A 20,975-nucleotide genomic window follows, 5' to 3' on the forward strand; every position below is an offset into this window, starting at 1 on the left:
ATGGCGAATGACACTTGAACGGCAAGTGGATTGAGTGGAGGGCAAGTGAACAGGGAGAAATACACTTGCTGTTCAAGTGTCATTCGTCACTTGTAGCTTGGCCCCCAGATGCCAACTCTGCCCACATATTTACCCAGAAAATAGGATTACAGGACCCAATGGCATCAACTACACAATACAGCCACTCATCCTCCAACGTGATATATGTCCTCATGTGCCAACAATGCCCACCTGCTCTGTGCATAGGACAAACCAGCCAACCTCAGTGCAAAAGAATAAATGGACACAAATCTGACATTAAAAATAGCAATATCCAGAAACCAGTAGGAGAACACTTCAATCAATCAATCAAAAGAGTGTATTGTCTATAGGCATAGGCCGTCACAATTCACCAACCAATCTATCAGGACATTCCATGAAGGACTTGAAGGTCACCATAGTTCAACAAAACATTTAAAAAATAGAATCCAATGGAAAGCTGCTGAACTGGAATTCATATGTAAATTTGACTCAGTCAGACTTGGATTGAATAGAGACTATGAATGATTATCTCATTACCAAAAGTAACTGCCTTCAGGTATTCCATTCAGATTCAGCTATGGAGGGTAGGGGTCACACCCAGCCTGGATTGTTCATTCCACCTCTTTCATTACTTTTTGTAACTGATTTATATTTATGTGACCCTCAGTCCCTGCACCTTCTCCCCCCTCCCTTCACCACCTATATATCTCTGGCCAGTTTCTTTTTACCCTCCCTGCATCTGAAAGAGAAAGCTGTGGTTCTTGAAAGCTCATGTTACAAATAAGTTAGTTAGTCTTAAAGGTGCTACTGGATTCTTTACTATTTTGCAACTACAGGCTAACATGGCTAACTCCTCCGGATCGAATACCTTCCTTGAGATCCAAGTAACATTTACATGAGAAAGAAATATATCCATCATTATACCCACAGAGTCGAACAGTAACACACATGAATTTTTTACAGAATGTCATTATTATTCTTACGTCTTGTTTAGGTTTATGAGTTTTGAGAACAAAACTTTTAAGACTGTGTGAGTCCTTAGGGTATTTTCAGCTTGATTTTACCCAAATTGGGCTTTTTCTGTGGATTCTCTGTTTAATCATTGCATTACATACAGTTAGAAGACAGATAATGTTTACTAGTCCTTCACATAAAGACCCTAGTGGGATGGCTATGAGTAGAAATGCACAAAGCCATATTGTTCCATTTCTTTATTCATTGGTGCCTTTGTCAATATTTCTGCTTCTTTTTGCTTTAGATCATGACATTTTGTTTGTAGCACTTACATGGTTTGGTAAGTTTCAATTATGTAATTTTATGCAGTTAAATTGTCAACTCAAGAAGTTCTTCTGTAGTTCAGATTGTAAAAAGAGCTTCTCCATCTGCATAAAATGCAAGTTGAAATCTATTTTTATTCCATAACCTTGAATGCCAAAAACATAGCTCTAATAGAGGTAAACAAAAATCTGATACACTGTCTATATTTAAGGGTTTGATTCAGAAATATGTTAATGTGTGACCTGGGACTCACCTCAAAATAGCGTGTGGGGGGAGGCAAATTGTCTCTCGAGTGTGGCAGGGTGGCAGGAGGGGGTTCATAATTCCGTCCCTTCCACTATGCATGTTTTTGCTAGCAGAAAAGGGCCACGTGGGACTGATTGTCTCACTGCTGGTTCCACACATCATCTAGGCTGGGTCACACATGTCTCTGGTCTTCAAGTCACATGTTAAATTTGAGTCTGGTTGAGGTTCTCCCCAACCCAGCTCATGTTTATTATATATAACCAGATCCTAAGGCTCCACAAAACATCTCAGGAATGTTCTGAAGATTCTGGGAAAAGAAGTTGTGAATTCCAGGAACCTGTCTAACCAGGATCCGGGACCTTCTTTATCTAAAAAGTCTGAGGCTTGGAATTTTTTCTTAATTTCCCCCCTGTTTTTATTTGTCTTAACTTTTTTGCTTATGGTGAGGAAAAGCATTTTTCCAGAAGCTTCAGTGTTAAATGTATTCACATATATTTGGTGCACATGTGAAATGAAAAGAAGCCTTTGTTATCCTAGCATTAATAATAGGAACTTAAGCTGTCTAGGTAAATATATGAATCAATTGTGATAGCAGCTTGCTGAAGGTCACTTCATTAGGTAGGACATGGAGCCCTGCCTGCTGAGTTGTGAGCCCATATACAGTTGCTGTTGTTTTGCTGCTTAAAGGAAAGACTTGCTAATAGTGCACATGAATAGTAAGCAAGCACAACATGCTTCACAGTTCTCTTCATGTGCATCCTGAGAGGAACAGCAGGTTGATGAGGTCATTTAGTGGCTAAAAAGCTTCTTTTCGAGCACAGGCAGGTTCAGAGTACCTTCTCCTCACAAAATGTTCTGTCTTGTCTTCTCTTCCTTTCACTCACCAGGCAGGGCTCAGCCATTCCACACCCACCAGCCAGTCTTCCGGTTCTCTTCCCATGTGCCTGAGGCACAGAACCACCACTCCCAGATAGGGGAAGAGTGAGAGTGGAAGGGGTGTTTGTAAACCCTGCTTTACTAGCTAGTTCCTCAGTGCATCTTTTGAGTTTTGGCTTATATTTTCTATCCTCAGCAGTCTTGGTCTGCTGCTTGTGATCCTGGCCTAAACCTTGTTGTGATCATATATCTGGTTCCTTCTCTTTCTGTCACATTACTCTGAGGTAATATGGTCACAATATCACATGATATTGTTATGTGGCTGTGATTTTATGTCACATGTTTACAGCTAAAGGTGAACCCTGTGTCTACAAAGCTTGAAAGCCAGTGACAGAGGGAGCGCATGGGGCAAGATTCCTTCCTTCCTGGATGTTCCTGGAATTTCCTCGATCACAGATCACATGATTAGTACACCATAGCAGTTCTTCAGGACCCCTGTCAAACTTTCTTTCACGATAACCCCCTTTACACCTCAAAGTACTAGCGTGCAGGTGCTCTGGCACTAGAAACTGGAGATTCTTTAGATATTGCATGTGGATAAAACACTGAAAAAGATCCATCTTAATGTGATTATATACACATTTTTTCAAGATAATTTGAATGTGGTACTTTACTAAAGTATTATCAAGGCCAAAATCATTGGTTATAGATAGGCAGAGCATGATACAGGAATGTACAAAAACTGTACAAAACTGAAGAAGCCAGAGGTCAGAACTGGAGATATGGCTGAAACTTATGCCAAGAGCTGAGGTCACAAGAGAAGCAAGGGTTAGAATGAAAGGGAGCAGCAGGAGGAGACCCGACAAAGGCTCCCAGGATACCCTGGGGCTTTATACTTGGTCCGTGTTCATGGGTGGGGCCTTCCCTGAAGCTCAAGACCTTCCCTGGAACCAACTCACCTTGCAGTCTCCATGGCTTACCCCACGGAGCAGCAGAGCTTTGAATCCCAGGGCTGCTGGTTCAAATGCCCAATCTCAGTAAAACACCACACTTCAAGTTTGCACTTTTGCAGCACATGCATGGAAAAGGAAAGAAAATGAAGGTGCTGAGAGTGCAGCAAGCTGCAGGTTCCAATTCTGGAATTAATTTTAGAAATTCACCTAAATAAACTGGAATTAAGGAGAAGTAAAATGCAGCATATAGCATCACAGAGTAGACTGTGGGAAATTTGCACTTTTTACCAGAGACTTGTTTTGAAGAGCTTTAGATTGTATCTAAAATGCCTCCCCCCTTGCCCCCATTCTATCCCTGCCCAAAGAAAATCTCCTTGTGTTATATCCTCATGTTATGCATCAGTGCCCATGAAGCCGTGCTAACAATATTCATTCATTCATTCATTCATTCATTCATTCATTCATTCATTCATTCATTCATTCATTCTACTTTTAGCCTGCCCTCCCTGCTAACAAGCTCAGGGTGGGGTACAATAAAATGCTGAATGAGCATTTAAAATATGTAACATATAAAAATAAGATTTAAAATCCGCTATGCCATCAAAAATGTACAGACAGATAGTGACAGAGTAGAGAAGTGTTAATTCCAATATACTGTAGTCACAGTAAAGCACTAAACTGGGCTGACTGAAGTAGACTTTCCTGAGATATCTTGTTTAGTAAGCAGGAGTAGCTCTCCCCCCCTCTCTCTCCCTCTCTTTCTCTGTTTTCTCTGATATCACGCAGTTGAGAGTAATGGTCCCCCCCCCTTCACAGTATATGCACCTCAGACTCGAGCTGCATAACAGTAAATTAGCCCTGCCTATAGTCCTGATGCTCCTGTGGGCGGCAATAGATAAAGTACATAACAACATTTAATCACGTTTGCAAAGTGCTGGGGAATGCTTGGATGAAAAGAGCAATGAAAGTGCTAAATGATGTTAATAATTTCAGCCAGGCTGTCTACTGATGCACACATTCTGCTGCTGTGTTGCAATCGGCGAGCTCCCTCTGCCTCAGTTCAGAAAGGGCTAGGATAAAGAGCTGTCATTTACTTTCCAAATACATTTGAAAATATATTTATTTTCCCCCTTCCCCCAAGCCCTTTCTGAAGTTCAGGTCCTGTCAGGCTTCTGATACTCTCATTGCGAGTTTGAAAGGGCCTTGGTAATCTCTCCCCTTGCCATGACACTCCCCCAAATATCGCTCTGTTCCCTTTCTAAAACTTACTCCAAAGGAGCAGCTCGGAGAGGGGGGCAGGTCTCCCACTATGGTGTTTTATAGGTTGAATCATAAATATTGGGGTGACTCTTAGAGTGTTGTTCTGACACAACGATGTCACTTCCAGTTTTGCTCTGGAAGTGATGAGCAAAGTCTACCAGTTTGTCCCTGCCCCCCCCCCAATTTCTCCCAGTGGGTTGTCAGCTGTTGCTGACATTAAGCAGCTTTGAGGAAGGAACACAGTGGTTTCTTTATCAGGCTATACGTCCCCATATTTCCAAGCCATAGAATTATACTTTACAGGATTATTGACGTTCTTGGAACCATGAGAAAACTGGAAGGCCTAATGGAGACCTCCCCACTTCTGTTGCCACCACCATAAAGAAATGGAGATTGTAATAGATAAATGATCCCAAGTCTTCAAAGTTCCTGAGCCCAATTCATAACAGAACAAGGCACAGGGAGTTAACATTTCTGAATCATCTACATTCATGAAACATAAAAATGCAGTACAATGGAAAGCCTAACATTAGAATATATTAACAGCCCAAACTATATAAAACTGAGTTAAAAATTTAAAACTCCAGACTGGGACCCTAAACAGACACATCAAAACACCTCTCGATGAAAACCCTCAGTTAAAAGCCTGAATGAAAACGAACATTTTAGGGTCATTCTACATGTTACTTCTTTTACGTGTTTGCCATGAAACCAATCTGTGCTCCTTGCAGTCACACAGCAGCTCCAGGGAATGGCTTCTATTTAAAAAAAAGAGCGCAAATGGGCTCAAAAAGCTGCTGCTGGGGAGGGAGAGCTTTTGCCTTTCCCCATGCAAAAATAGCGTGTGTGTGTGTGGGGGGGGAGGTTTCCCATTTCTGCTGCCACATATAGATACAATGTGGAGCAGCAGAAATGGGGAAATGTCTCCTCACCACACTGTTTTTGCGTAAGGAAAAAAAGCTTGGAGGAAAGGCAGGAGCTCTCTCTTTTCCTGCGGCAGCTTTCCGAGCCCATTTGCACTCTCCTTTTTTTAATTTAAACCATTCCCCAGATCTGCTGTGTGACTGCATGGAATATGGGTTGGCTCTGTGGAGTACTCGTAAAAGAAGTAATGTATAGAATGACCCTTAGCCTGGTGTCTAAAATGAGTGAGGTGTGTTGCCTAGGAAGCAAACCTTCTCTGGGGAGTTCCATAATCAGAGTGTCATAGTGGCATTGCCACCATAGAAAAAAACATCTTCCTTGTGTCTATCCACTTTGCTTCGGCTCACAGAGAAACACCTGTCTCATGAAGGAAATCTGAGAGAAGGCTGTCCATTAGAGTTTGAAAACACCATGAGTACTTGCTTCATACACATGCATCTCTCTCTCTATATCTATCTATCTATCTATCTATCTATCTATCTATCTATCTATCTATCTATCTATCTATCTATCTATCTATCTATCTATCTATCTATCTATCTATCTATCTATCTATCTATCTATCTATCTATCTATCTATCTATCTATCTATCTATCTAGGGTTTCTTGAAATTATTTCTGAAGTTGTTCAGTGATGCGAGTGGATACATACAGCCTTTGGAATGTACCATTCTTAAATCTTTGCTTTGTTTATCTTGCAGCATGAGTGGGATTTGTTCACACATACATAACTATCACCACTGGCAATGACAACTAGTGCATTACATTTGATGGGATGTTGGCTCGTGGTGATTTCTGTTCAAATACTTGGTTAACCAAAAAATGTTTTAGGGGTGACCCTGCATCAGTCTTCAGTGCCGAGCCTTACCAGCCTAATAGGGATATTGTGAGCCTAAATTGAGATAAGCCTTCAGATGAGAATTGCCAGTCCTCATCCAACAACCCCTCAGATCTTTGGGAGGGTGGAGCATCACCTCACATGACATGATGATGTCACTTCTGGTCATGAGTTGTAATTCCTCACAGGATCCAGGCCAGAACCAGCACAGCCTCAAGAGGCTCAACACCTGCCAGCAGATGCAGTTGAGCTAGATCACCACTCAGCCCTTTTAGGCTGAGACTTGAGAAAGCTGCATTGTTGGATCAATTGGTCCACTAGGTACAAGACCTGTGCTCCAGGCTCCAAACATCCAGGTCCCAGCTTAGCCTCATGGCCTCTCTGTGCTCCTGAGCTAGCCAGTCAAGCCAGTGGCCCTACTCCAGAGGAGTCCAGACCAGGCCTGACTGCAGAGTGCAGGATAGTCATGTTCAAGTTGTCTTTCAATCAAGTCTGTCTGGAGTTGCTGATCTTATCATTAAATACCCCCTGATAGATTCTAAGGAACCCCAGAGTTTTCTGGAGCATTATTTGAAAACCATGAATGATCCCTTCCTAGCAAATACCCCAAATGCTTATTTTCCCCCCTTCACAATAACATAACCTTTCCACTACTTCTTCAAGAGTTCAGAAACAAAGCTCATTTAAGCTTCCACATCTATCTGTTGCCTGAAGCTACCAATTATAACAGAATGTCCATTCAATTACATCTAAAAGCATAACCAACATATACTATCTGATCTCTAAATCCCCTCTTATCTTCCAGTCTTCTGTATTTCTTTTGCAGGTTTGCCTGAAATTTGTTAGGAGGAGTTGTCTTCCCTTGGTATATTAACTACAAAATATACAACCAAAGATCAAAAGCAGACCATAAGATGTCTGGTGACACCTGTGGGATGTTTCATTACATAAATGCTGTCAACAGGACTGAGTCTCTGATGTGAAAATTACCTCAAGGGTCATCTCATCTGACTTTCTGCACACTACTCTGAAGCTCTCAGTGCCCGTGTATTAACCCATCTTCTGCTTAAAATGTTCCCAGTTCAATTTTCTGAGCCCATCTGTTAAAGAAAAGGAGAACAGATTTGCCAAGGAGAAAAGGTGAATGAGAAACATAAAAGATACCAGGCAAATATTGAATTTCAGATTTGTATTCTTGACGCGTGCACAGTCTAAAATGTTGAACATTCAATTATTTTTAAATTTGAGCAAAACCTTGTGGCTGTTCCACACAGTATTTCTGTGCACTTCATACACAGGCTTTAGGGTCTAAATCAGGAGTTTAACAGTCCACAGAACTCTTCTGACTTTTTTCTTTCTTTGTATAGGGCACTGACAACTGTTACATAACAATCTGTTTCAGAAACTTAGCTCAGTTTCAAAATTTATTTATTCATTTATTTAAAGTATGTGTATTTTGCCTTTCTGCTAAAATTACTTGGGCCGGTTAGAAGAAGAATATCCTCAGAAAAATGAAATCAATAATAAAATCCCAACTGCAGTACCATAAACGTTGATATTTTGCTTCTGCTCAGAAAGAAATCTACTAAATCAGACTAATAATAATAAAAAATTAACCATTCAGTGCTGCATTTAAACATTGTTAAAAGCCCTAGAAAATAAAATGCCTTTGTGCCTCATGAAAAACAGTCAGTGGTGGCCTTTGTTTTTTTTCTTTGGTTAAATGTGGGATGGAGAGGAAGATTTGGTAACTTCCTCTGAAGAGGAAGATTCTGTAACTCCATCCCATGTTTTCATTACAACTTTTGGGTGCTGTAATGTATTTCAATGGAGCCAATGCAAGTCATTCTACTCTGCGCAGCCATCTTTCCAGCCCCAGAGCAGTTTTTTCTCCTCCCAGGGACTGTCCTCAGAGTAAGATTCTGTAATTCCATCCCATGTTTTCATGTCAACTTTTTGGTGCTGAAATGTATTTCAGTGGAGCAAATGCAAGTCAATTGGCAATGGATCTTTCCTGGGGGCAGCCGCTTTGGGGGGTGTATAACTCAGACATCTGATATCCAATCTTTGCCAATCTAGGAGGGTGACTGGAGGAGCACCTGTTGAAGAATCTCTGTGAGTTTGGCATCTCTGACTGTCAAGGGGGCCATTCTACAGCCCCCAGAAGTGACAAACCACAAACCAAACAAACCACTCTAAAATTTATCACGGTTCATCAGAAATGTGCTCCCATGAATTGCCAATTCATGAACTACAAACCAGCCCAATTCGTCACAAATTTTGGTTCATATTTCAGTTTGTGCCTACCTCTACTTTTGATGGACTGGGGAGTTCCCTGGAAAATTTTACCCCAATATGAGATGACTGTAGGTTCCACTGTGTTCTTAGACAGCCCCCCCCCCCAATTCTAGGATATGAAAGGGAACTGAAAAATGTTAGTCTGTCTGGAAAACTGAGGTTGGCTGTACTATGAATGGAGGGGAAAGACCCGTGTAATTCCTGTAATGTCCCGAAGTATCCACCACACTTTTGTCCATTTTGAGATTCATCTGAATTGGATTATTCAATGGATTGTTTGAGGGGAAGGAGAATTGCTTTCCAATGTACATCATAAAGCTCTTTCTCTGATCACCAGGCCTCATTCTGTTATTCCTTATCATCTTGAATTAGGGAGACCATTTGCCAGGTGGGAGTGAAGGATCCCCCACTCCCAACCTCTTTCCCTCACTGCCACTCACCTGACTGGCAGGGGGGAAAGGCCCCATGGAATGGGCCTGGGAGCCAAGAAATGGGCCCCTGTGGAGGGTGGGAGATTGCACACTGCACAGGTGCAGTAACGTCATTTCTGGAAGTGACATCATCACACCTGCCAGGAGAGCACACACACATTGTGCATGATAGAGAAGATTTCCAAGGTAAGTGTTGGGCCCCCCTCCCTCCTGCCAGGAGGTTAAGGGGACCTGGAAACCCTATCTTGGACTAACTCTTACGGTGTATTATGAGCTTCTATTGTTGCTCATATTAATCTGCTTCTAGCATGTTTTAATATGAGTGGATATGAATTCGTTTCATAAACTGATGACGTTCTCAATGTTATGATGTAGAGACAAGTATGACGTATACCTCAGGAAGGGCTACATCAGAGTGGCATCCTACCCAATGCGGGGGTGGAAAGAATTTGTTCCCATTGTGCTGTTGCGTCAAAATATTTCATTCCATATTAAAGGGATGAAAAGCCATCCTTCCTTAATATGTAAGAAAATAAAATATTATATTTAGGGATGGCTTTGGGGTGTATCAAGGCTCATTCATTACATTGCTGGTAACTCCAGTTTCTTGGGCAAATAATATTTGCCCTTCTCTAACTATCTTGTTGATTGCTGTCCATTTTGTTCTATAAAACATTAGAATCTCATCTGTTCCTATCTTCCTCACCCCACCTTCTTTTCTTTTCTTTTTTTGTCACTCTCAAGTGTGTGTCACATGTGCTCCCCTCTCTAACATGGGTTACCCAGAACTGCAACCAAATATCAGGAATTAAGCTCAGTGACACAGGAAAACTTCTTCCCGCTTCCACAGCCTGGCTAGTTTGGAAAACTGACAGCTTTTCCAATAAGGGGAAGCAGAATATGTGATTTAGAGGACTTTCACCTGGATAGTGGGCAAGCAAGTTCAAAGAGCTTCTAATAGGCTACCAGTAAGCACAAAACAAACAGATCTTTTCCAAAGTAAGAACTTAGAATGTATTGAAGGAAATATAGTGAAACAGGGATTGAAAAGCTGCTCAAGCTCAAGAACAGTGCCATTGCTGTGTTCACAGGGATATACATATGGAAAGTTGCATGGGAGGAGAGAAAGAGAAAGTAAAGAAAACTAAGCCTCTGGCTGAGTGGGAATTCTGCACCTGGGAATGGAAGTGGGGGTGGGAGTTAAAGATGGGGAAAGGAGAGTTTGGAGAAAGGAGAGTTTTTGGAGGAAAGGAGAGAACAGAGAAAGAGGTTACCTATCCTTAGTGTGCTGAGCTGGGTAGAGTATGTTGCTTGCTTTGATGGTTTAGAGGTTGAGAATAGAGGATCTGAGGGCCAAGCTACACATGACGAATGACACTTGAATGGCAAGTGTATTTCTCCCTGTTCACTTGCCCTCCACTCAATCCACTTGCCGTTCAAGTGTCATTCGTCATGTGTAGCTTGGCCCTCAGTCTGAGCTTCGGAAGGTCCAAAGGAGAAAAGTAGCTGGTTCCAAAAGAAAAGATTGCAGTGGGCAGCCTCTGAGCTAGCAGAGAGGATTATACTGCTTCTTTTGGCAGGCAGAACAGTGATAGTTATAGGAGCTCACACAAAAGAATATCAAAGAAATTACTGTGACATCCAGGAATTCAAGGTGAGTCCAGGGTGAGAATCTGTGGATTTTCTGACCTTGAATGAGTTAGGAAGGGGGGCTTCCCAGAAAGGGAACAAAAGATGATGGCATCTAGGCAGAGTAGACAAAAAAGGATGGCAGGGTGGAGGCTTCACCCATGCGTATGGCAGGTTGGTAGGAGACATTCAGACAAGGTTAGTAAAAGTAATCAAGCCCACCTGGCTGCTTGGTAGCATTAGATATTGTGCTCAGGAAGATTTGTACTTGCTGATGAAATTACATTGATAGATCTAGATGGGTGCAAGCCCCTATAGCAATGGGTAGGCAAACAGATGTCCCATCAGTGAATCAGTCTCCTACCAATGTTTCGGTCACATGTTATCATAGCTTGATGAGACCCTTGGCTTCGCCTTCTCCAAAGTATGGCACAGATAGCTCCCAAAATGGCTGCCTAAATCAATTTAGCCAAGATGGAGTCAGAGCACATTGCATGGGGATCCCTGAACCTGTGATAGGACCTAGGTAATTGGCATGCATGGCTGATATAGATAGATACAGGTATCAATGTCATACATGTTAAACTCCTTAAATATATAGGATTCAGATGGACGGAGGGGGGAATAGCTGATCTGCAAGTCATTTCCCATCCTTTAGTGTTATTCTATTATTCTAAAAGGTTATCTGCATTTCTCAACCCAGTATCTTTTCATACATGTATAATTATATGAGCTGCTGCCTCTTTCTCTAAACTTTTAGAAGTAACAATAGTGCTTCACTTCGAAGGCTTTCAAAGCCAATCTTTTGGTCTTTCTTCAGATTTTGTTTACTGTGTGTCAAAAGCCGTGCCACTAGCTTCCTTTTATCCCCTCTTTAAATTTCACTTTTCGGGATCACATCAAAACCTTGCAGAGAGAGCTCTGTCCCCATTTATCATCAAGCCAGATAAATGCCATACATGCCACCACAATACTAAGACGTTTGATGAGTCCTTTATCTTTATCCAAAGAAAGACAAGCAAAATAACCAAAGTTATTTGCATTAAGAAAAAAAATGACATTATCCCCAATATTTTGAAAGTCAAAGAATTAGAGGGCGGGTGACACTGAAGAATTAGCAACTAGAATGAATCTTTGCTAATAGTTTCTACTGGAAGCAAACCAGGAAGTGATGGCGAAAAATATGTTAAAGATTTCAGCTCGGGTTGACAGATGTACTCAAGCTCTCTCTGTCTCTAGGCCACACGGAGGGTATGCCAGGACCCTGTAGGCTTTAGTTGATTATAAAAAGAAGGGAGAAGAGCACAGATTGCAGCCGTCTCCTTTTTTTATGAAGAGCTTTGGCCAAGGGATACTGCCTCTCCTAATATGCAGCAAATGAGGAAAGTTGGAACGTAGAATGTTTTCTGTTGGAATCTGTTCCATAAGCAGAATGAGGGGACTCAAAATTGAGCAAAGGCCAAAAGCTACATTTCAGCAATGCATATTCACAGCTGGCACAAACTCCTGCTTCCTTGGGTGACACTGATTTGATGGTGAGAAAAATAAACGGGCTGCCTTGTTAGGATTTTAAGACATCAGGAAGCCTCTGGAGAATGGTAAGATGGAACCATTGACTTCCAGTCTATGGGCCAAGGAACTGCAGGAATCCTTGGAAGTTGTTTCACGGGGTTCCTCAGTCACTAGTGACGTAACCAACTCAGAGCTGGCAACCAGTGAGTGACTTCAGTTGAGGGGTGGCTGGCTGGCAGTCTTGTGACATCCCATTGTGTAGGAGGCAATGCTCTAAGTATGCAGTTTGGGGCAGTGCTAGAGTATGGCCTGACATCATGGTGTCACTGCCAATGCTGATCTCCCCCATCATTTCCCCCTGAATTCCTCACCCTACCACCCACTTGAGCAGTGTGAGGACACCCAGTGGGAAACTTGGCCTTCCAAGATCAATAGTGGATGAGCTTCCCTAAAGGGACCAAGAAAACCTCCATGGTGCAGAGTGGTAAGCTGCAGTACTGCAGCCCAAGCTCTGCTCATGACCTGAGTTCGATCCTGGTGGAAGCTGGGTTCAGTAGCCAGCTCAAGGTTGACTCAGCCTTCCATCCTTCCAAGGTTGGTAAAATGAGTACTCAGTTTCCTGGGGGTGAAGTGTAGATGAATAGGGAATGCAATCGCAAAACACCCTGTAACAAAAGTCTGCCAAGAAAACATTGTGATGTGACGTCCCCCCCCCCCCCATGAGTCAGCAATGACTCGGTGCTTGCACCTTTACCTTCCCTAAAAGTCTTAAAATTACTAAGCTTCTTGCAGTGTTCAATTGCAAAGAACTAAGGGTGATATTCTAGGTCATTCTCTGAATTCAGGTAGCATGATGGTGAGGCAGACAGGCCTGACCAGTGTCCTGTGTGGACTAAGAGTGGGCCATAAAATACATCCCAGAATATGTCTCCAAGATACTGTGGTTCTGTGATAATTCTACAAGGGAGTCACAGCAGAGAAATTGGTGCAGGAAATGCATTTCCTGTTGGAAGGAAGTACAAACACTTAGAATTCCACCAAACATATACCCATTTCATTCAAGAGTTAGAAAAGGGCTTGAAGGTATTTCCTGTACATACAACATCCTTCCCATTGTTGTTATTCTTTATCTGCTTGTTTCCACAATATAGTATTGTTTAGGTAAAACCATTTAAAAATGCCTTCCAGAGAATATGATCCTAGCTAAAATGGGCTATGATAGAATTGTGCTGCTACATAGCCAGTCAGATTCTGTCGTGATGAGGTTATTTTTATTTATTTATTTATTTATTTATTTATTTATTTATCTTCCGCCTTTCTCACTGAGACTCAAGGCAGATTACATAGTGTGAGATTAGTACAATTAGTGGCAATTACAAGGGCAGGCATTTCCATTCAGTGTCAATAACATTTCCATAAACAATGTCATGGGGTAAAAGAACATAAGTTTACAAAGATATAGCATTAGCAAGGATCCAGTATGGGGTTGAGGATTGCTGAAACAGAACATAATTCTAGGACTTACGTTGAACAACATACAGCATAGGAGTACATATTTAAAGCAACAGATAATATGTAAGGCAACATAATGGAGAAATCTATGGTTATTAGTGAAACATCTGGGATCCCTTTCCTACGATACCACCCTCTTAGCTGAGAAAAAAGTCCTTTTTGAATAATTCAGTTTTGCATTGTTTGCAGAAAGCCGGGGGGTGGGGGCTCTCCTCACCTCCTCAGGCAGACCATTCCATAGGGCAGGGGCCACCACAGAGAAAGCCCATGTACGGGCTGCTGTTGATTTCACACCTGTACAGGCCAGCACTTGCAAAAGACCCTGTTCAGATGAGCGAAGCTGCTGTGGAGGGACATAGGGAGAGAGGTGGTCCCATAGGTATGCTGGACCAAGGCTGTGAAGGGCTTTGTATGTAATAACCATTACCTTGAACTGAGCACGGTAACTGATAGGCAGCCAATGTAGCGACTGTAGGATGCGAGTGATGTTCAAGCTCCTGCTTGCTCCTGATAATAGTCGAGCCACAGCATTTTGCACCAATTGGATCCTCCTAGTTAACTTAGGGCCAAGCTACACATGCCGAATGACACTTGAACGACAAGTGGATTGAGTGGAGGGCAAGTGAACAGGGAGAAATACACTTGCCGTTCAAGTGTCATTCGTCATGTGTAGCTTGGCCCTATGATGGGAGACCAATGTATAATGCATTACAATAGTCAAGTTTTGATGTTACCATAGCATGGATCCAGGTGGCCAGGTTGGTCATGTCGAGATAAGAAGTCATTTTGTTGTTGTTGAATGTTGTGCTATCAATTGTTAATCATTAATCTCTTGGATTGTCTAGTTCACACAGGAAAATCCAGGAATAAATGATGAGTGTAGAACAATGTCCAAGGATCTGTAGATCCACCCTGTTGGAAAAACTTAAAGAGAAACCTTCAGCAGAGTTACTCTAGTCTAAGCCCATTGCTTTCAACAGGCTTAAACTGGCATAACTCTTCTTAGGATTTCACTGTTAATGTGTCACAAAACTAGGGAAGATCAACCCTAGCTGGGACTGCAGAGTTCTGAGTTCCAGTTTAGAGACATGAAAAGAAACATAAGAGTTTCCAATGGATTTCACAAAGGAAACTTTAAGAATATGGAAGCTCCTGCTAGGTTAAAGCATCAAACTTTGAGGGAAGCAAAAGTATGTTGATAGGAATAGCAAAATTTCCCAGCGTGCATTTGCATGTCCCTAAATTGCTACTTAAGTTTCACCTCCAGTAACATTTCAAAGGAAAATTTGGGAGTTCCTGCCTGGGTGAAACATCTGAGGAAGTTTTGTTTTTTTTCAGAGATGCAAAAAAAAGACTTCTGATAAGACTAGAGTAATTTCTCAGGAGGGTTTCCTCACATCCTGAAAGTAAATAGAAAAAGCCTCATCTACCATTAAAGATGGGGTTAGTTCTCTAAGCTCTGCTCAAGGAAGCTTTCCCCCTTAGAGCATTCTATCAAACTGAGCTATACATCACGAATGGTGACTATTCCCTATTAGCTATTCGTTGGTTCAAAGCGGGTTCCTAATTAGCAGCAGAGTAGCCAGAAAAGGTTATGTTGTGTGCTGTTCTTTAAGTAGTATCAATTCTCACAGAGGCCATCACTTTTTAAAAATCTGAGATTTGAATCCCCCACACACCACTTTTACTTATTTATTTTTGCCTACCTTTGATATTACAGGCACAGCGAAGCTGACATCAAAACCATCTTCCGATATCCCCTAAGGCCCTGAGGACTCCTCCCGAAAAGGCATCTCTTACTAGAAGGCATTGAACACAGCCAGTGATCCGTTCCCCAAGGAAGCTATAAATATGCTTAATGACAAAAATCTGACAACTAAATCAGTCAGTTATGTATTAGACTCCCCCCCTTCAGCCACAATAAATATACTGTTGGCAACATTTGGGCCCTGCAATAATAAAAATGAACAGTGCACGAATCCGTATCTGTCTACAGACATTAGTGATAAGCCTTCTCTCTCCCAGCTGTTTGGGAAATAAATTGTTCACTTTTTTCTAGCTATTGCTTCTGAAGTCTTATTATAGGAAGGCCTTACTAGGCATTAATTTTTACGAAGAGCGCATTGCTGCAGTGCAGGAATGCTGTAAAAAAAAAGCAAAGAAACACAATACTATAAACTGATCTTCACAAAATCATTTCCCCCGTGTAGATTGTAAGAGGTGGGGGATTTGATGGGTGAGGTCTTATAGGCTCTGGGTCTAATTGTTTACTGGATCTTGCAGTCACTTTTCACATTACGTTTTTAGGCATACGCATGTAAAAATGTAAATACAGCAAACAGACATTTGGAAACACATATGTGAGCCGTGACCATTAATAGGGTTGGGCAAATGCATTCTTTTTTGTTTCCTCTCGGTTTTCAATATAAACAGTTTCGGTTGGTTCATTTGGTTGTTCATTTCTTCATTTTATATTTATTTAGGTATTTATTTAAAGACTTGTTCCCTGCTGTACAGAAAAATAAACAGCATACAAACAAAATACAATTATATCTTGGACTAGTCCTGGACTCAATGGCTGGTTTGTCTGGTGACACCGCCTGTGTGAGCCACAAGCTAAGAGCCAAGTGCACTTTGACCATTGGCCTACATTTCTGGCTACTTCCAAGCTTTATAAAGTACCTGAAACAGGAAAGGGAAAGAGTTGAAAAGCTTCTTCCTCTCACCACAGCTGTGATCTGAATTAGCACCCTTCATGGCTTCTGTTTCCCTTTTAAAAAATGTTAGGAAGATCCATTCATGAATCCACAAGTGTAATGCTTAGCTTGGCTTGATGCTCCAGATATATCAGGGATGTAAGTATGCCAGTGACCCACACATCTGGCCATAGAATTCAGTTGTTAACTTACATATTAAATCCTGATGGTCAAGAAGATTCCAAACAGTGAAAAAGATATGCCCTGAAAAGGCCTTGAGGATGGCAAGTGGTAATGGTGTTTCATTCTTCCAAATAATGTACTTCCTCATATATCTCTGAGCACTGAATGTTCTACAGTATGGTGTGCACTTTGCATTGCAGTTTCTCTTGCTTCAGTCATCCTCCCTAGTTTTTGCTTTGAACAGCTTTATCCAATGGAAGCAAAACTGAGTGTAAAATGTAGTTGACTCAATTTGCTTACAAGGAGTCCTGCTGGTTAGTAAGTAGATACCACGTACAAAAGCATATATGCTGTTCATTATTCTTGCCCTTGGACAACTGATAACCTACCAAGCCAAAAGCAGCCATTGGCCTTGTAGTGTGGCCTGCAGGCTGCTTGAAAACAGGAATTTTTGGCATCATTGGCGTACAGCGGTAATAGATTTATGAATCCTCTGATGTTTTGAGCTGTACAGCTTGAATTTGGACAGGCCAAATTGGCTGATTGAATGCACTGTCAGTTATGGGCCTTATCCAGACCTTAGATCAGGTCAGTATTTGCTTCAGGCTGAAGAGCAATATGGAAAAATGCTCCTTCCCCATGGCTAGAGTTGTTACCCAAACATGTCTTTTGGGCTCAAGAAAGTATATGCTGACCTAGAAATGAATTCAAACTCTGGAAAACATGGTACACTACTGAGATTTGCTAGTTCTTTTATAAACATCAGTTTTTGAGGAGAGGGCTCCTTGCCATCCAGTGTTAACATTCATATCAACTCTTCTCCCCGAGGCTTAACTACTGGCTACTGTGTCCCCAATAAAGAGGTAGAATGCAGAATCACAAGCAAAACTTTTCTGGCCTATGTCTGAATCCCATGGACTACCTCTCCCAGAAAGCCATCTGTAGCAAAGAGGCACTTTGCTGAACTGGCATGTTCTCTATGTTACCAGCTTTCAGCCTTGGATGATCATTGTTCTTGGTATTGCTATGAAAAGATGGTACCACAAAAGCTTTCAGAATGTGTGTGATAATAAAATAACATTAATTGCTTCCCCTAAGTGGAAGTTTGTCTTCTTATCACAGGGCGCAAATGATGAATAAATAATTCACCACCGCACTGGCAGGATTCCTCTCTGTCCTGACACATGAGTAGAAAATTTATGGCAACCTCATGCGGGTTCAGAATACAGCTGTTATATGGAAACCATCAATGCAGATGCAGCTGACTGGAGTGTTCACACAACAGCTCATAGTCAAGCAATTCAATGGTGGAAGCTTATAGCATCAGTGGTTGTTTGGTGGGCAGCAGGCCTTTTGATTTCGGGTCGAAGGGTTTGCCTGGTGTTTGCCAGGATTATGGAAATAGCGGAATCAGGAGCACATCCCCTTAACAGAATCTTGTGATTGGAGTCCATAATGTTGTTCCTCTTTGGTGTGACTTGAGGTGAAAATAAGCTAGGGGTTTGGCTGTGAACAGGAATGCCTCTTAACCTTCTCATTATGAACAACAGCAGTGCCACCACTAGAGATGGGCATGAACAGAAGAAAAAAAAACCCCATGAACATGATGTTCGTTATTCGCTGCCAGCCATGAACAGGGACTCACAAACAACCATGAACATGACCTTGTTCATGAACATGTTTGGGGTTGGCTGTTTGTGGGGGCCAGCAAGCTCTCCTCCAGCCATCATCCAAGTCAAGATCCCCACTGCACCACTCCCAGAAACCTGACCTGAGCAGGCATCAGGAAAGATACCAATAATAAATAATAGCTTGGCCCCAGAGCCTGGCAGCAGCCCTGGAACATGAAGGGGTAGATCCCTATTGCACCACTCCCAGAACCCTTACCTGAGCAGGCAGCAGGAAAGGTGCCAATAATAAATAATAGCTTGGCCCAGAGCCTGGCAGCAGCCCTGGAACTTGAAGGGGTAGATCCCTATCCCACCACACAAAGAAAATTCAAGCTCCAATGCACTCTATCAAAATGACAACAGCAACTCTTTCCCTCTCCATTGTCTGCAAACTAAGCCAGAGCTGGGGGTGGAGCTCCCTCTTCCCTTTTGCTCCCTTGTTATAACAAATTTGGAGCTCCACACTTGAAAGGAAGACCTGCCTATCAAGCTAAATTGGGCTTAGATTGGGGTTTCTAGGGCAACAGCAGGAGTTCAGACAGAGTTCAGACAATCCCTGCCTGAGTTGCCAAGGGAATTGATTGCAGGTGCCAGAGTGTCTGGCTTGATGAACAGCAACGGACAAGGCTTGCAAAAACCACCTGTTTGTTTAGAATGGGGCCTCATGAACAGCTTGTTCATGAACAGAAGATTGGGCTGTTCGTGGCTTTGTATTGCTGTTCATGCCCATCTCTAGCACCACAAGATTTCTAGGCCTGTCTCTGAGAAAAACTCCCCCCCTTTCATTTATCTATGCTTCGAGTCTGATTTATTATTTAGAAGGGAGAAAAAAAGAATAAGTAGGGCTGTATTTTGTAAGGGGGTTGGTAATTTTTCTTCTCATAGGGAATCCTTTGAGTATGGGAGAAATGTGTCTTTTATTACCTGTTGTCCAAAAAGTGCATAATGACCTAACTTGTGCATTAATGTAGGCAAACAACATTGGGTGGATTTCATGAGAATGAGTTATGACAATGGCGTGAAAATGCTGGTTTGATGAGTGATTGCACATTATATATAATCTTTTGTGAATAATTTATCATTGGCTAATATTTTTAGAGCCATTAGAGTAGGCAGCAAACCTCTTTCCCAAGTGAACATCTGTGCTAACAGACAAGCTTGGAGCTTGTTTCTGGCCAACAATACTTGTGACATTCTCTTTTTCTCTCCCATTTCACTAAGGCACCAGTTTTGAAATGCTGTTAACACTCTCTGTTTAGGTAGAGCTTTGAAGCATTTCATTACCATATATATTTAATACATTGAAATCTGTTTATCTCAAGCAAGCTAATACATATTGCGAATTGGGTCCAGGAAGACAGATGGATGGAGAGATGGTCCAAGATATTTTGGTGCCTGAGGCAGAAAATCCAGAATCCTTCCCAGATGGGATAAACAATGGATGATTTGTTTTCCTTGAACAGGACTCCAAATCCATGGCCCGATACTTGGTACTTTTCCTCATCTCTTAGATGGGACGAGAGAAAGGAATAGTCTGTTAATTTGGGCAGAACAATTGCCGCAGGCATTTTTGTTCTATGTCTGGGGATGTGGAATTCACCCAATTGGCCCAGTTCCAAATTAACCTCCTCAGCCTCCTAGGTATTTAAAAACTTTAACTTGACTCCTTGCAGCAAGCATTTTCTTCTTTTATGCATTCTTGACTTCTTTGATATGTACTGATCGATGGTAAAGATAAAGGTAGTCCCCTGTGCAAGCGCAGAGTCATTACTGACCCATGGGGGGACGTCACATCACGACATTTTCTTAGCAGACTTTTGTTACAGGGTGGTTTGTTACAGTCATCTATACTTTACCCCCAGGAAAGTGGGCACTCATTTCACTGACCTTGGAAGGATGGAAGACTGAGTCAACCTTGAGCCGGCTACCTGAACCTGGCTGCTGCCAGGATTGAACTCAGGTTGTGAGCAGAGCTTGGGTGGCAGTACTACAGCTTACCACTCTGCACCATGGGGCTCTTACCACTGATCAATGATTGTAACAATAAACTGAAACCCCCCCAGCTTTGTCTCACCATCCCCAACAGACATAAAATCCCTTCTCTACCTGACACAACACATGAAGCTGCTTTGTATTGAATGAGACCCTTGGTCCATCAAAGTCAGTATTGTCTACTCAGACTGGCAGCGGCTCTCCAGGATCTCGGCCAGAGGTCTTCCACACCATCTACCAGCTGATCTTTTAACCAGAGATGCTAGGGATTGAATCTGGGACCTTCCACATGGGAAGTAAAAGCTCTACCACTGACCTACATCCCCTTATACAGATTAAACCATCTCTGTCAGAAGACTGTTCCTCAAATTAAAAAAAAACAAAGCTTTCCCCTGGCTATTTATTTCAAATTATCCTGGATATAACAGATGCCTTTGAGATCTTTTTTTTTAAAAGATTTTTATTGGGTGAGTAAAATTTAATATTACAATTTTTTTGATTAATACCCTCATTTCCATATTCCCCCAGCCTTTCCCCTCCCCCCTTTACCTCAGACTTCCAACAGTTTTCCAACCCGCTATCTAAATCTACTACTTATATCTCTTTTTCTTTTCTTATTCATTCTAATATACTACTAAAATAGATATTATATGTTA

Source organism: Eublepharis macularius, chromosome 7 (assembly GCF_028583425.1).
Source record: "Eublepharis macularius isolate TG4126 chromosome 7, MPM_Emac_v1.0, whole genome shotgun sequence".
In the NCBI taxonomy this organism is placed as follows: domain Eukaryota; kingdom Metazoa; phylum Chordata; class Lepidosauria; order Squamata; family Eublepharidae; genus Eublepharis; species Eublepharis macularius.